Source organism: Canis lupus, chromosome 7 (genome assembly GCF_048164855.1).
Source record: "Canis lupus baileyi chromosome 7, mCanLup2.hap1, whole genome shotgun sequence".
Taxonomy (NCBI): domain Eukaryota; kingdom Metazoa; phylum Chordata; class Mammalia; order Carnivora; family Canidae; genus Canis; species Canis lupus.
This window is the reverse complement of record NC_132844.1, coordinates 69,058,542-69,074,288: the sequence shown is the minus strand read 5'-3', so window position 1 is coordinate 69,074,288 and position 15,747 is coordinate 69,058,542. Positions and strand designations below refer to the sequence as shown.

Genomic DNA, 15,747 nt, shown 5'->3' with positions numbered 1-15,747 from the left:
GAGGGGGGGGGCATGGGGCGGACCTGTGGGGGGGGGGGTGCAGGAAGAGGGGGGCTGGCCCCTGAGCAAGGCCCGTAAGACTCAGTGGCAAGGTTACATGGAAGAAGCTTTAGATGTCCTTAGCGCTACAGCTCGGGGAAGCCCCTGGAGAGCTGGAGCCAGGAAATTAACCTCATCCAGGCACGTCTAGAGATATTGTGGGTTCGGTTCCAGACCACCGCAGTAAAGCAAGTCAAGTGAATCTTTTGGTTTCCTGGTGATATAAAAGTTATGTTTACACTATACTGAGGTCTGTTAAGTGTTCAGTAGCATTTCATCTGAGACAGCAATGTACATACGATAATTAAAAAAAAAAATTTATCACAGAGGTGCCAGGCTGGTTCAGTCAGTACAGCATGTGATTCTTGATCTTGAGGTCATGAGTTCAAACCTCACACTGGGTATAGAGATTACTTTAAAAACAAAATATTGTATTGCTAAAATATGCTAACCATCATCTGAGCTTTCAGTGAGTTGAAATCACTGATCACAGATATAATAATGAATAACAAATATAATCCTAATTTAAAAGTTTGGGAAAAAAAAGAAAGTTTGAAATATTATGAGAATTACCAAAATGTGACACAGAAACACCAAGAGACGGATGCCTGGGTGGCTCAGTGGTTGAGGCCTTCAGCTCAGGTCATGATCCCAGGGTCCTGAGATCGAGTCCCACATCGGGCTCCCCACAGGGAGCCTGCTTCTCCCTCTGCCTGTGTCTCTGCCTCTCTCTGTGTCTCTCATGAATAAATAAAATCTGAAAGAAAGAAAGAAAGAAAGAAAGAAAGAAAGAAAAAAAGAAAGAAAGACCAAGTGAGCAAATGTTGTTTGAAAATTATCCCAACAGACTTCCTTAATGTAGGGTTGCTGCAACAAGGCTTTACTTTGTACAAAATGCAATGTCTTTGAAGTGCAGTAAAGCAAAGCACAATAAAACAAGGTATGCCTATAAAGCTTTATTTGGGCAATTGTGATGTGCAAGACACCAGCTTAGATGTTCTACATATATTTCCTTTATTTTCTTTTTAAGTAATCTCTATGCCCAACGTGGGGCTCCAACTCATGACCCCTAGATCGAGTTAGACACTCCAACTGAGCCACGTATTTCCTTTTTAAATCCTCATGCTGTGGGCAGCCCCGGTGGCGCAGCGGCTTAGCGCCGCCTGCAGCCAGGAGTATGATCCTGGAGACCCAGGATGGAGTCCCGTGTCAGGCTCTCTGCATGGAGCCTGCTTCTCCCTCTGCCTGTGTCTCTGCCTCTCTCTCTCTCTCTCTGCATCTCTATGAATAAATAAATAAAATCTTAAGAAAATAAATAAATCCTCATGCCGGGACGCCTGGGTGGGTGGCTCAGCGGTTGAGTGGCTGCCTTTGGCTCAGGTCCTGATCCCAGGGTCCTTGGATCGAGTCCCACATCAGGCTCCCTGCGAGGAGCCTGCTTCTCCCTCTGCCTGTGTCTTTACTGTCTCTGTGTGTCTCTCATGAATAAATAAATAAAATTAAAATTTATAAAAATAAATAAATAAATCCTCATGCCAACCCTATAAGATGGATATGAGCATCCCATTTGGCTGAGAGACAGAAGCACCACAACCACCAAGTGGCAAAGCTGGGACTTGAATCTCAGACTCTCTGACCCCATCCCCAGCAGGAGCTAACGTTTGGGCCACATGCCTTACAGACAACATTGCCCATAACTAGCCACCCTTGCTGGAATATGTCACAGGCCACCACTATGCTACACTGTCTCTCCCCTCCACTCCTGGAAGAGGCATCAGTCTTTACTGACGTAAATCCTTCAACACAGGGCACACCCTCCGCATAGGGCAGCAGCCATGTGAATGAATCATCCTGGAAAGAGCTCCTCCAGCCTCCATCAAACCTTCAGATGACTGCAGTCCTGGCCAACGTCATAACTACAATCTCATCGCAGACCCCAGCTAGCATTACTCAGATAAGCCACTTCCAGACTCCTGACTCCCACTCACTGCATTTTGGAATGATTTCTTACTCATCAATAGGTAACTAATGCACACTCCAATCTGGGTCCCGCCCCTCCTGGCTGTGGGACCATGGGCAACTTTACCTCTCTGGGCATATGGTTTCTCCAGCTCAGACCTTTCTGCTAAACTCCAGATTAATGCAATCAGCAACCACCATTAAGGTCCTTCAGGTGTGGGCACGTAGCATATCTCAAATACCTCTCTCTTTGTTTAAAGATTTTATTTATTATTCATGAGAGACACAGAGAGAGAGGCAGAGACACAGGCAGAGAGAGAAGCAGGCTCCGTGCAGGGAGCCCGATGCGGGACTTGATCCCAGGGCTCTAGGATCACACCCTGGGCCAAAGGTGGCGCTAAATCGCTGAGCCATCCGGGCTGCCCCTTTCAAATATCTCTTAATCCACTTTCCACCATGGCTCAGGCCCTCACTGACTCTCCCTTCAATTATTGAAACAGTCTCCTCATTGATTCTCCTGTCTTGTATAAGGCTGCAAATAACAAAATCCCAAAATACCGTATAAAGAACTTATAAAACTCAATACCCCAAAAATGAAAAATCCAAGTAAAAAATGGGCAGAAGACAGGCATTTTCCTAAGAAGACATACAGATGGCCAGCAGACATGAAAAGATGTTCATCACTTACCATCAGGGGAATACAAATCAAAACTACAATGAGCTATCACCTCACACCTGTCAGAATGGCTAAACTCAACAACACAGGAAACAACAGGTGTTGGTGAGGATGTGGAAAAAGGAGAACCCTCTTACACTGTTGGTGGGAATGCAAACTGGCATAGCACTGTGGAAAACAGTGTGGAGGCTCCTCAAAAAGTTAAAAATAGAACTACCTTGTGATCCAACAATCACACCACTAGATATTTACCCAAAGAATACAAAACACAAATTCAAAGAAATACATAAACTTCTATATTTATAGCAGCATTATCTACAATAGCCAACTTAATGAAACAGCTCAAGTTTCCACTGATTGATGAATGGATAAAGATGTGACATATATACAATGGAATATTACTCAGCCATAAAAAAGAATGAAATCTTGTCATTTGCAACAGCATAGATGGAGCTAGAGAGTATAATATCTAGTATAATAGCTAGAGAGCTAAGTGAGATAAGTCAGTCAGAGAAAGACAAATACCACATGATTTCACTCATGTGTGGAATGTAAGAAATAAAATGAGAAAGAGGAAAAATAGAGGACAAATTAAGAAACAAACTCTAGGGATCCCTGGTTGGCGCAGCGGTTTGGTGCCTGCCTTTGGCCCAGGGCGCGATCCTGGAGACCTGGGATCGAATCCCACATCGGGCTCCTGGTGCGTGGAGCCTGCTTCTCCCTCTGCCTATGTCTCTGCCTCTCTCTCTCTCTCTCTCTCTGTGACTATCATAAATAAATAAAAATTTAAAAAAAAGAGAAAAAAAACACAAACTCTAAACTACAGAGAAACTGATGGTTACTAGAGGGAAGGTGGTGAAATAGGTGGATGAAATACGTGAAGAGCATTAAAGAGGACACTTGTGATGAGCATCAGGTGTTGTATGGAAGTGTTGAATCATTATTTATGTACCTGAAACTAGTATTACACTGTATTTTCACTAAATTTTTAATTTTTTAAAAATCTCAAAACACCAGGGATCCCTGGGTGGTGCAGCGGTTTGGCGCCTGCCTTTGGCCCAGGGCGCGATCCTGGAGACCCAGGATCGAATCCCACGTCAGGCTCCCGGTGCATGGAGCCTGCTTCTCCCTCTGCCTGTGTCTCTGCCTCTCTCTCTCTCTGTGTGACTATCATAAATAAATAAATAAATAAATAAATAAATAAATAAATAAATAAATAAATAAATAAATAATTTAAAAAATCTCAAAACACCAGGGATCCCTGGGTGGCACAGCGGTTTGGCGCCTGTCTTTGGCCCAGGGGGCGATCCTGGAGACCCGGGATCGAATCCCACGTCGGGCTCCCGGTGCATGGAGCCTGCTTCTCCCTCAGCCTATGTCTCTGCCTCTCTCTCTCTCTTTCTGTGACTATCATAAAAAATAAAAATAAAATAAAATAAAATTCAGATTATTAAAAAAAAAATCTCAAAACACCAGCAGATTACAACTAAGCAAAACTGTATTTCCCTTTCACACTCAAGAAGTCCAAAGGCAGATAGTCCAGAGTTAGCATGGCATACCATGGAGCCAAGAACTCAGGTTCTTTCTTTTTTTTTAAGATTTCATCTATTTATTCATAAGAGACACACACAGAGAGGCAGAGACATAGGCAGAGGGAGAAAGAGGCTCCATGCAGGAAGCCCGATGTGGGACTCCATCCTGGGACTCCAGGATCACGCCCTGAGCCAAAGGCAGACACTCAACTGCTGTGCCATCCAGGCGTCCCAAACCCAGGATGCCTTCTATCTGATGATCAGCAGCACATGGATTTCATTCCCAAAGTTTCCTCACAGTCTAAAATAGCTGCTAGTGCTCCAGCCATAATGTCCACATTCTAGACATTAGAAAGGTGGAACTGGAAAAACAAATCCCTTCCCTTTAAAAACATTTTTATTTTCCACTGACCATATCTAGCAAGGGAGGCAAGGAAACAGTCTATTTTGAGGTTCATCATGTGCTCAGCTAAAAATACAGAAATTTTGTACTTAGGAAGAAGGTGAGAGCAGGCATATAGGACAACCAGCAGTCTGCAGCACCCTCCACCGCTGCTGCCCCGTAAAGGGTTTTATTATTACTTCTGGGTTTTGTCCTTCATTATAAAAATGATATAGTATAGAAAGCTGAGGCCCGGAGATGGGTCAAGAGAGTTGGTGGCTGTGCCAGAAGCAGACTCCTGAACTGTGGTCCCTTTCCACTCTGTCCTCAGTTTTCTCAGCAGGTATTATTTTATAATTGGGGCAGTGAGACACATAAACATACAACAAAAGAGCATTCTAGTTTTGACCTAAGTTACAAAGGAAATTGAAAGAAAATATTTATAGTTATATCTTTAAAAATAACAAAGAATCCTGGCCCCATGTTTGAAGGAGGCAAACTTCCTGGCTGAGTTCTTGGAATCAGGAAAAATGATCACACCTCCTTTGTACCTCAGGCTCTGTGCCTCAAACCTATAGAATAGAGCCTGTTTTTTTTTTCCTTATAAATATAAAACTATTATTGCTAGAGGATAGACATGGGAAACAAAAATGGAATAGACTTGAACTGCCTTTTTTTTTTTAAGATTTTATTTATTTGTTCATGAGAGACACAGAGAGAGTGGCAGGGAAATAGAGGGAGAAGCAGGCTCCCTGCAGGGAGCCCAACGTGGGACTCAATCCCCTTCTGGGGATTGAGGATCACACCCTGAGCCGAAGGCAAATGCTCAATCACTGAGCCACCCAGGCAACCTAAGCTGCTTCTTTTTTAAAAGGTGACATAATCTAAAAGGAATGAACGTGAATTTAAGAGTTATCCTTTAAGGTATACGCAGAATGTTAATAGTGTTGGGACTGAGTATGAGAGACTTTCTATGTGGGGTTACCTATCTCTATACCATTTGAACCTTGCAAGAAGCGTAGATTGTACATAAAAATGGGGGGGGGGGACATTTGAAATCAAATATAGCCAATACCCTCTCTAAATAAAATAACAGGTGCTCATTATAGAAAATACAGAAATATATAAAACAAAAATTTTTAAATCAACTATTTTTTATTTTATTTTTTTAATATTTTATTTATTTATTCATGAGAGACAGAGGGAGAGGCAGAGACATAGGCAGAGGGAGAAGGAGGCCCCTCATAGGGAGCCCAATGCGGAACTCGATTCCTGAACCCCGGGATCATGCCCTGAGCCAAAGATGGATACTCAACCACTGAGCCACCCAGGTGTCCCTAAAACGACAGTTTTAATGACCTCCAATTTTATCCCTTCAGAGAGAGCCCCACTTTAATATGTTGATATGATGCCTTCAATCCCCTAACTTAGGATCATTCTGGATATAGTCCTTTCCAAGATTTATTATGAGAATTTTCAAGCAGATAGTAAAGCTAAAAGAATTGTTCAGTGACCACTCATACCCACCCCATAGATCCTCCCACTAACATTGTACTCCAGTTGCTTTATTGCAGTTACCCAACTGGTCACAGATAACTTTTTATTTTTTTATTATTTTTTTAAAAGATTTATTAATTTATTCATGAAAGACACAGACTGAGAGAGAGAGGCAGAGACACAGGCAGAGGGAGAAGCAGGCTCCATACAGGGAGCCCAATGTGGGACCTGATTCCAGATCCTGGGATCACAGCCAGAGCCAAGGCAGGCGCCCAACTGCTGAGCCACACAGGCATCCCCACAGATAGCTTTTTAAACTATCATACACTCATAGTAACCTCTTTTGGTTTAGTGGTGTGCAGTTCTATGAATGTTATATGTATAGGCATGTGTAACCACCACAATCAGGATTCAGAACAGTTCCATCATCCCCAAGTAATTCCCTCTTAAAAAAAAAATAAATTAAGAGAGGAAGAGAGAGAAAAAAAGAGAGGGAGGGAGGGAGGGAGAGAGAGAGAGAGAGAGAGAAGGGGCAGAGGGAGAGGGAGAAAGAGAATCTTAAGCAGGCTCCATGCCCAGCATGGAACTCAATGCAGAGCTCAATCTCACAACCCTGAGATCATGACCTGAGCCAAAACCAAGAGTCAGATGCTTAACTGACTGAGCCACCCAGGTGCCCCTCACATGAGTCCCTCCTGCCCTCCCCTTGTAGGTATGCCTTCTCCCCCCACCCCTAAGCCCTGGGAACCATTGCTCTATTCTCAGCACCATTGTTTTGTATCTTCTAGAACGCCACAGACATTGAACCATAGAGCATGTATCCTTTGAGACTGGCTTTTTGCAGTCACATTATGTGTAGCAAGAGTTTGTCCCTTGGGGATCCCTGGATGGCTCAGTGGTTTGGCGCCTGCCTTCAGCCCGGGGCATAATCCTGGAGGCCCCGGGATCAAGTCCCACATCAGGCTCCCTGTGTGGAGCCTGATTCTTCCTCTGTCTGTGTCTCTGCCTCTCTCTCTCTGTGTGTGTCTCTCATGAATAAATAAATAAAATCTTAAAAAAAAAGAGTTTGTTCCTTAGGAGGCACTTAAATATATGAAGCCAATCTTTACAGACATAAAGGGAGAAATAGACAGTAGGGATCCCTGGGTGGCGCAGCGGTTTGGCGCCTGCCTTTGGCCCAGGGCGTGATCCTGGAGACCCGGGATCGAATCCCACGTCAGGCTCCCGGTGCATGGAGCCTGCTTCTCCCTCTGCCTATGTCTCTGCCTCTCTCTCTCTCTCTGTGACTATCATAAATAAATAAATAAAAATTAAAAAAAAAAGAAATAGACAGTAATACAATAATAGTAGAGGACGTTAACACTCCACTTACATCAATGAATAGATCATCCAGACAGAAAATCAATAAGGAAATATTGGCTTTAAAAGACACATTAGACCAGATGGACTTGATAGATTTATATAGAACTTCCATCAAAAGCAACAGAATACATATTCTTCTCAAGTGCACATGGAACCTTCTCCAGGACACATTAGGCCACAAACAAGTCTCAGGAAATTCAAGTAGATGAAAATTATATCAAGTATCTTTTGCAACCACAAGGCTATGAAACTAGAACCAGTTACAAGAAAACTGGGAAAAAAAAACACATATACACTAAGACTAAAAAACATGCCACTAAACAACCAATGGGTCAACTAAGAAATCGAAGAAGAAATTTAAAAATACCTGGAGACAAATAAAAATGGAAACAACTTTCCAAAATGCAGCAAAAGCAGTTTTGAGAGGGAAGTTCATAGCAATTCAGGACTACCTCAAAAAATAAAATTCTCAAACAATCTAACTTTACACCTAAAAAAAGAACAAACAAAGCCCCAAATTACCAGAAGGAAGGAAATAATAAAGACCAGAGCAGAAATAAATGAAATGGAGACAAAAGCAAAAAGAAAAAACAAAACAAAAGAATGACAGGCACACACACAATAGAAAAGATCAGTGAAGGGTATCTGGGTGGTTCAGTTAAGTGTCTGACTCATGGTTTCAGCTCAGGTCATGATCTCAGGGTTTTGAGATCCAGCCTTGCATTGGGCTTCAAGCTTAGCACAGAGTCTGCTTGAGTTTCTCTCTCTCCCTCTCCCTCTGCCCCTCCCTCATTCTCTCAACTGTCTCTCAAATAAAAACTTTACAAAAAGAGAGATCAATGAACCTAAAAGCTGGTTTTTGGAAAAGACAGACAAAATTAATAAACCCCTAACCAGACTTATTAAGGAAAAAAAAAAGAGGGGAAGGGTGTCCAGCTGGCTCAGTCAGTGGAATGTGTGACTCTTGATCTTAGGGTTGTGAGTTCGGGCCCCACATTGGGTGTAGATTACTAAAAAATAAAATCTTAGGGGCTCCTGGGTGGCTCAGCCATTTAAGCGACTAACTTTTGCTTTGGGCTCCAGTCATGATCTCAGGATCATGAATGAAACTGAGCCCAGTGTTGGGCTCTGCACTGTGTGTAGAGCCTGCTTAACATTCTCTCTCTCCATCTGTTCCCGTCCTGTGCTCATGCTCTCACTTGCTCTTTCTAAAAAAACAAAATGAGGGATCCCTGGGTGGCGCAGCGGTTTAGCGCCTGCCTTTGGCCCAGGGCGCGATCCTGGAGACCCGGGATCAAATCCCACGTCGGGCTCCCGGTGCATGGAGCCTGCTTCTCCCTCTGCCTGTGTTTCTGCCTCTCTCTCTCTCTCACTGTGTGCCTATCATAAATAAATAAAATTAAATTAAAATTTAAAAAATGAAATAAAAATAAACTCAAATGGACTAAAACTTGAATGTAAGACCCCAAATCATAAAAATCCTAGATGAAAACATAGGCAGTAAGCAATCTGACATTAATTTTAGCAATTTTTTTTTTTTTTTGACCAGTCTCCTTAGGCAAGGACAACTAAGGCTAAAATAAACAAATGGGATCACATTAAAATGAAAAGCTTTTTCACAGTAAAGGAAATCATCAACAAAATGAAAAGGCAGGAATCCCTGGGTGGCTCAGCGGTTTGGCGCCTGCCTTTGGCCCAGGGCACAATCCTGGAGTCCCGGGATCGAGTCCCGCATAGGGCTATATCTATCATGAATAAATAAATAAAATCTTTCAAAAAAATTGAAAAGGCAACCTACTGAATGGGAGAAGATATTTGCAAATCATACATTCAATAAGAGGTTAACATTCAAAATACATTAAGAAAAAAAAGAGAAAAAAAATACATTAAGAACTCATACAACTTAATATTTAAAAAAACAAACAATTCAAAATGGGCAGGAGGCATGGCTAGACACTTTTCTTCTTTCCTTTTTCTTTTTTAAGATTTTATTTATTTATTCATGAGAGACGCAGAGAGAGAGAGGCAGAGACACAGGCAGAGGGAGAAGCAGGCTCCATGCAGGGAGCCGGACACGGACTTAATCCCTGGTCTCCAGGATCACGCCCTGAACTCAAGGCGGCGCTAAATCGCTGAGCCACCTTGGGCTGCCTTCTTTTTTCTTTTTAAAGATTTTATTTATCTATTCATGAGAGACAGAGAGAGAGAGAGAGAGGCAGAGATATAGGCAGAGGGAGAAGCAGGCTCCTCGCAGGGAGCCTGATGTGGAACTTGATCTCAGGACCCCAGGATCATGACCTGAGCCAAAGGCAGGCACTCAATCACTGAGCCACTCAGGTGCCCTAGCTAGACATTTTTTTCTAGAGAAGACATACAGATGGCCAGCAGGAACCAGAAGAAATGCTCATCACTCATCATCAGGGAAATGCAAATCAAAACCAAACTGAGGGTATCCCTGGGTGCGTCAAAGGCTTAGTGCCTGCCTTCAGCCCAGGGCTTGATCCTAGATCCTAGCGTCCCGGATCGAGTCCCACAACAGGCTCCCGGCATGGAGCCTGCTTCTCCCTCCTCCTGTGTCTCTGCCTCTCTCTCTCTCTCTCTCTCTGTGTCTCTCATGAATAAATAAAATTAAAACACACACACACACACACACACACACACACACAAAATAACACAAAAAACTGAGATCTCACCTCCTACCTGTCAGATTGGCTGTTATCACAAAGACAATAAGTTACAAGTGTTGGTGAGGATGTTGTGTGCTGTTGTTGGGAATGTAAATTGGTGCAGTCACTATGGAAAACAGTGTAGAAGTTCCTCAAAAAATGAAAATGAAAATATCAACTTGAAGAGATGTATGCTCCCTATATTCACTGAAGCTTTATTTACAATCACCAAGATATGGAAGCAACCTGTGTCCATCGATAAATGAGTGGATAAAGATGTTGTATATGTGTGTATATATATATATATACACATACATACATACATGCAATGGAATATTACTCAGCCATAAAAAGGAGATCTTGCCATTTGTGGCAACATGGCATGATAATACTTAGAGAAAAATCCTATGTGATTTCACTTATATGTGGAATCTAAAAAACAAAACAAATGAACAAAACAGTTACAAGAAACAAATTGTTGCTTACCTGACTGGGGAGGGGTGGGAGGATGGACAAAGTAGGTGGAGGAGTTTAAGAGGTACAAACTTCCAGTTATAAAATAAATAAGTCATGGGGATATAATGTACAACATAGGGAATATAGTCCAATGATAATAATTTTGTATGTTGATAGTAACTAGACTTATCAGGGCGATCATTTCATAATATATAAAAATACTAAATCAGGGATCCCTGGGTGGCGCAGCAGTTTGGCGCCTGCCTTTGGCCCAGGGCACGATCCTGGAGACTCGGGATCGAATCCCACATCGGGCTCCCGGTGCATGGAGCCTGCTTCTCCCTCTGCCTGTGTCTTTGCCTCTCTCTCTCTCTCTCCGTGACTATCATAAATTAAAAAAATAAAAAAATAAAAAAAAATACTGAATCACTATGATGTATACCTGATACTGAATGATATTGTATGTTGGTTATGGAAGAAGGAAGGAAGGAAGCAAGGAAGGAAGCAAGGAAAGAAGGAAGGGTTTTGTTCATTTTTACTGCTAAATAGTATTACATAAATGAACCACAGTTCATTTACCCACTCCCCCAGTTTGGGTTGGGTTGCTTCCAGCTTTGGGTGATTCTGAACAAAGCTGCTACCAACATTCTTGTACAGCTGTTTGTGTGAATGTAAGTTTTCATTTCTCTAAGGTAATATCCAGGAGTGGGATTGCTGGGTCATGGCAGTTTTAATTTGCACTTAGCCAGTGGCTAATGGTGTGGAGCATCTCTGCATGTGCTTATTTGCCATCTGTAAATCCTCTTGAAGTGTCTGTAGCTCTTTTGCTCATTTAAAATTCATCATTTTTCTCTTTTTTTAAATTTTAAGGTTTTTTTTTTTTTTTTTTTTTTTTTTTTAATTCATGAGAGGCACAGAGAGGGAGAGAGAGAGAGGCAGAGACACAGGCAGAGGGAGAAGCAGGCTCCATGCAGGGAGCCCGACGTGGGACTCGATCCTGGGACTCCAGGATTGCGCCCTGGGCCGAAGGCAGGCGCCAAACCGCTGAGCCACCCAGGGATTCCCTCCTCTGTTTATTTAGATCTTGGTTTCTTTTATTACTGTTTTGGAGTTTTCAGCATAGACAACCTGTGTATGTTAGATTTATACCCAAGTGTTTCTTTTTTTCCTTCTTTCTTTTTGGAAATATTATAATAGTATTGCCTTTTTAATTTGTTTTCAAGCGTTGACTGAGAGCATAAAGAAATAGGATTGATTTTTGTGTGTTAATCTTGCCTTGCAGCCATAATGAACTCAGTTACTACTTGTAAGAGTTCTAGAAAACTTTCTTTAAAAAAGATTTTATTTTGGGGGCGCCTGGGGTGCCTGAGCTGAAGGCAGCTGGTTAAGCATCTGCCTTTGGCTCAGGTCATGATCCTGGGGTCCTGGGATAGGGCCCCGCATCTGGCTCTCTGCTCAGTGAGGAGCCTGCTGCTCCCTCTCCCTCTGCCTACTGCCTCACCCTGCTGTGCTCATGTTCTTTCTGTCTCACAAATCTTAAAAAAATAAAATAAAATATTTTATTTTATTTTATTTTATTTTTAAATAATCTCTACACCTAGTGTGGGGCTCAAATTCACAACCCTGAGATCAAGAGTCACATGCTTGGGCAGCCCTGGTGGCTCAGTGGTTTAGTGCCACCTGCAGCCCAGGCTGTGATCCTGGAGACCTGGGATCGAGTCCCACGTCAGGCTCCCTGCATGGAGCCTGCTTCTCCCTCTGCCTGTGTCTCTGCTCCTCTCTCTGTGTCTCTCATAAATAAGTAAATAAAATCTTAAAAAAAAAAAAAAAAAGAGTCACATGCTCTTGTGACTGAGCTGGCCAGGTGCCTCGAGTTCTAGAAATCTTGAGCACTTCTGATGGCATTTACTCTCTTTGAAAAAATATATTGCTATAAAAAATTCCATGGGGGATCCCTGGGTGGCTCAGCGGTTTGGCACCTGCCTTTGGCCCAGGGCGTGATCCTGGAGTCCCGGGATCGAGTCCTGCATCTGGCTTCCGGCATGGAGCCTGCTTCTCCCTCCTCTTGTGTCTCTGCCTCTCTCTCTCTCTCTCTATCAAGAAAGAAAGAAAGAAAGAAGAAAGAAAGAAAGAAAGAAAGAAAGAAAGAAATCTTAAAAAAAAAAAATTCCATGATTCTTCCCTCTTTATGTTAGCAATTCCCTCCTGTTGGATATTCACATTGTTTTCTTTTATTACTATTACTATAATTATTAGTGATGGAATGAATTTGATTCTGGGACATAAATCTCTGACCTCTTCTCTGTGAGAAAGGATTCCTAGAAATGGGATTAGCAGGTCAAGGGCTGGGCCCTCCTTAAGTACTACACATGGCTCAGCTGCTTTCCAAAAAGGTCCAACTAACTCATTCCCAACAGCTACATGTGAGAGCACTCAGCGTGCTGAAACGTTGCCAGCACTGGGAATTATCATTTTAAAGCGTTTTGCCATTTGATAGGAGAAAGACAGTATTTCCCTTGCATTTTAAAGTAATCCCTTCTAAAATGCCAACTTGTCCCACCCCTGCTAAAAACCTTCTATGGCTCCCTATTACTTTTGGAAAAAAGCCCATGGCCCAGCTATAGGTAGGCACCCCAATATTAGCTCCCATTTACTCCATTGTCAAATTCTGTGGCTTCCTTTTCCTACCCTGTACTCACACTACAGCATGGCTGGTTATTTCTGAAACCCACTACAAAACCTCCTTCCCTCCAAGGCTCTGCCCATACTATCCCTTCTGCCCAGAATGCAGGTGTTTTCCTCCTGTTGGCCCCTCACCAAGGTACACAAGAGAGGTTTTAGAGTGTTGGTTCTGGAGCCAGACTGACCATGTTCCAACCCAGCTCTGCCCTGCGGCCTTGGGAAAGTTATTCAGCCTCTCTGTGCCTGCATTACTGCAATGGTGAAGTGGTAGGAAGAATAGCAGCCACTTAGGGGGTTGTTATAAGGATTACATGAGTTAAAAAGAGTATATCAGAACTGTGTCTGGCACTTTGAAAGTATTAGTACATCTTAGCTATTCCTATTATTACTGTTATTCATGTCTGCCCACCCCTACTCTTGGAAGGAGGGAGCAGGATGGCAAAACCACTAATTCCCTGGGTGCCGAGCACTGTGCTGCCCCATTCAGGGCACACCCTGCAGCCTAGCAGGACATGGAACACAACCCAAGGGCTTCAAGAGGCTTTAATGGAAGGGCACTGGTGGAGGGAAGAGGAACAGTGTGGTGGGGGAGTGGGGGGGTAGCACCCACACCTGCAATGTGCAATGGCAGGAAGTCATTGTGACTCCCAGGGCTGAAAGGGCAAGGGGCAGAGGTACCGGGAGCTTGAAGATGCAAGGGGATTCATGGAAGGACACAGCCCAGCCAGACCAGGGGCCAAAGCAGGGCTGGGGCCAGGGCAGGAGTATGCCGACTTCTCCTTCCCTCAGATGCCCTTTGAGTGGGTGCTGCCCGACAGAGAGCCAGCTGGCAAGGGGGCCCGGGCACAGAGCCAGTCAGGGCAGGGATGGATGGGGAGGTAAGGGCGGGGATGCAAGCACAGGGGGATGTGTTCCTGTCCACCACACCTCCCATCTTGCAGGTGACCAGACTGAGGCCCGAGACAGGAAGAAACTTGGCCACTGTTACAGAGTAGGTGAGGTGGGGCTGGGAGAAGACCGCAGGCTCAGAGGCACCGTCCCTCGTCCTAGGTCCCTGGTCCCCGCGCGCGGTGCCAGCAGCGTGCAGGGCGGCGGCAGCGCCCAGGCCCCCTGCCTCCCTCCTCTCCTCGCTGCCTCCCACTGGTCACTTGTCCCTTCCTCGGGCTCGGGCTCGGGCTCGTCTGCCTTGGCCTGCGTGAAGGCTGCGGCTCTCCCCTCCTGGGTCTCGTATCCTGCTCCGCTTTAGCTCTTTCTCCTCCCAGTGTCAGCTTCTGGGCCCCGGCGTTCGGTCTTGGCACTCCTCTCGGCCTTTCTCTCCCACACGGCTGGCTTGCCGCGGCCCCCTCAGCTCCTCTGCTCTCGCCTGGCCTGTCCCCGGTGCCGCTCCGTCCCCCGGCCCCGCCGCGAGCGCTCGGTGCCCGCACGCCCCGCCCCTGCGGCTCGGTGGCAGGGCCCGGGGGCGGGGACAGCGGGCTGGCGCGGCGCCCGGCCTGAGTCACACGCATGAGGCAGCGTGAGTCAGGCGCGGAGGGAAGTCCCTACGGAAGGGGCTTTCGGAGCCGCAATCGAATCACAGGGAAAGAGAAAGTGTTCGGCCGTTCCTCTGACACAGTGACCTTGTGTGCGCCGAGCCGGGCACACCCCCAACACCCTACCCGCGGACAACGACACGCGCGGCCCGGCCCCCCACCCCTGGGTGCGCGGCCGGGGTCCCAGCGGGGGGTGCCGAGCGCTGTCTCCCACCCCACCCCCGCCCCCTCCTCCACGCCAGGGCCCGGGGCCGCGCACCGTCTGTTCCCTGCGCCTCCGGCGGGCAGTCCCTCCAGCTTCCCAAGGGCCGGGCCAGCATTGCTCAGCAGCAGCCACCTCACACTCGTCCCCCGTACCCGGTGCAGGCAGGGTGTCAGGAAGGACCCCGTCCAGGTCGGCCGGCTTGCCTCGTGGGGCCCCGCTGTGTGGCAGGAGAAGATGGGCCCTGGGGATGAAGGATCCTCCCTCAGGCTCTCTGCCCAACCCTCTCAGATTGGCCAGGAATCAGGTTGGCTGGATTAAATTGAACAAATTTTTTATTGAACACCTATAATAAAATCCAGTGCCAGACCTTAAAAACTTAGGATAGGACCAAAAAGGCCATGAACAAAATATGTTGACTCCCACCCTCCGTGAGCAGATATTGGGGGCAGACAATAAATAATAAGCAAAGAATCTAGATCAGCACTGTCCATGGAAATAGAAGGCGAGGCATTTGGTAAAAAAGAAATAAATGAAATAAACTTTGAAAATATACTTCATTTAAGCCAATATGCCCAAATATTATCATATCAACACAAAAATCAATATATAAAAACTTAGTATTTCTTTGTGGGTTTTTTTTTTTGATAGTCTGGGAAATCCAAAGTACTTCACATTTCCAGCACATCTCAATTCAGACTCCCCACATTTCAGGTGCTCAGTTGCTACCTGTGTGTGGTGGCTACAGTAATGGGTAGCACAGTC

General features: G+C 45.1%; 1 long non-coding RNA gene across 1 annotated transcript; it reads right to left on the bottom strand.

Annotated features, from left to right (window-relative positions):
- Positions 1–331: 331 nt before the first annotated feature.
- LOC140637184 (uncharacterized) lies at positions 332–15,221 on the bottom strand. Its single transcript, XR_012034423.1, has 2 exons — positions 15,040–15,221; positions 332–796 (listed from the first exon to the last, which is right to left on the bottom strand). It is a non-coding gene; the product is annotated as an uncharacterized lncRNA (long non-coding RNA).
- Between the last annotated feature and the right edge of the window lie 526 nt (positions 15,222–15,747).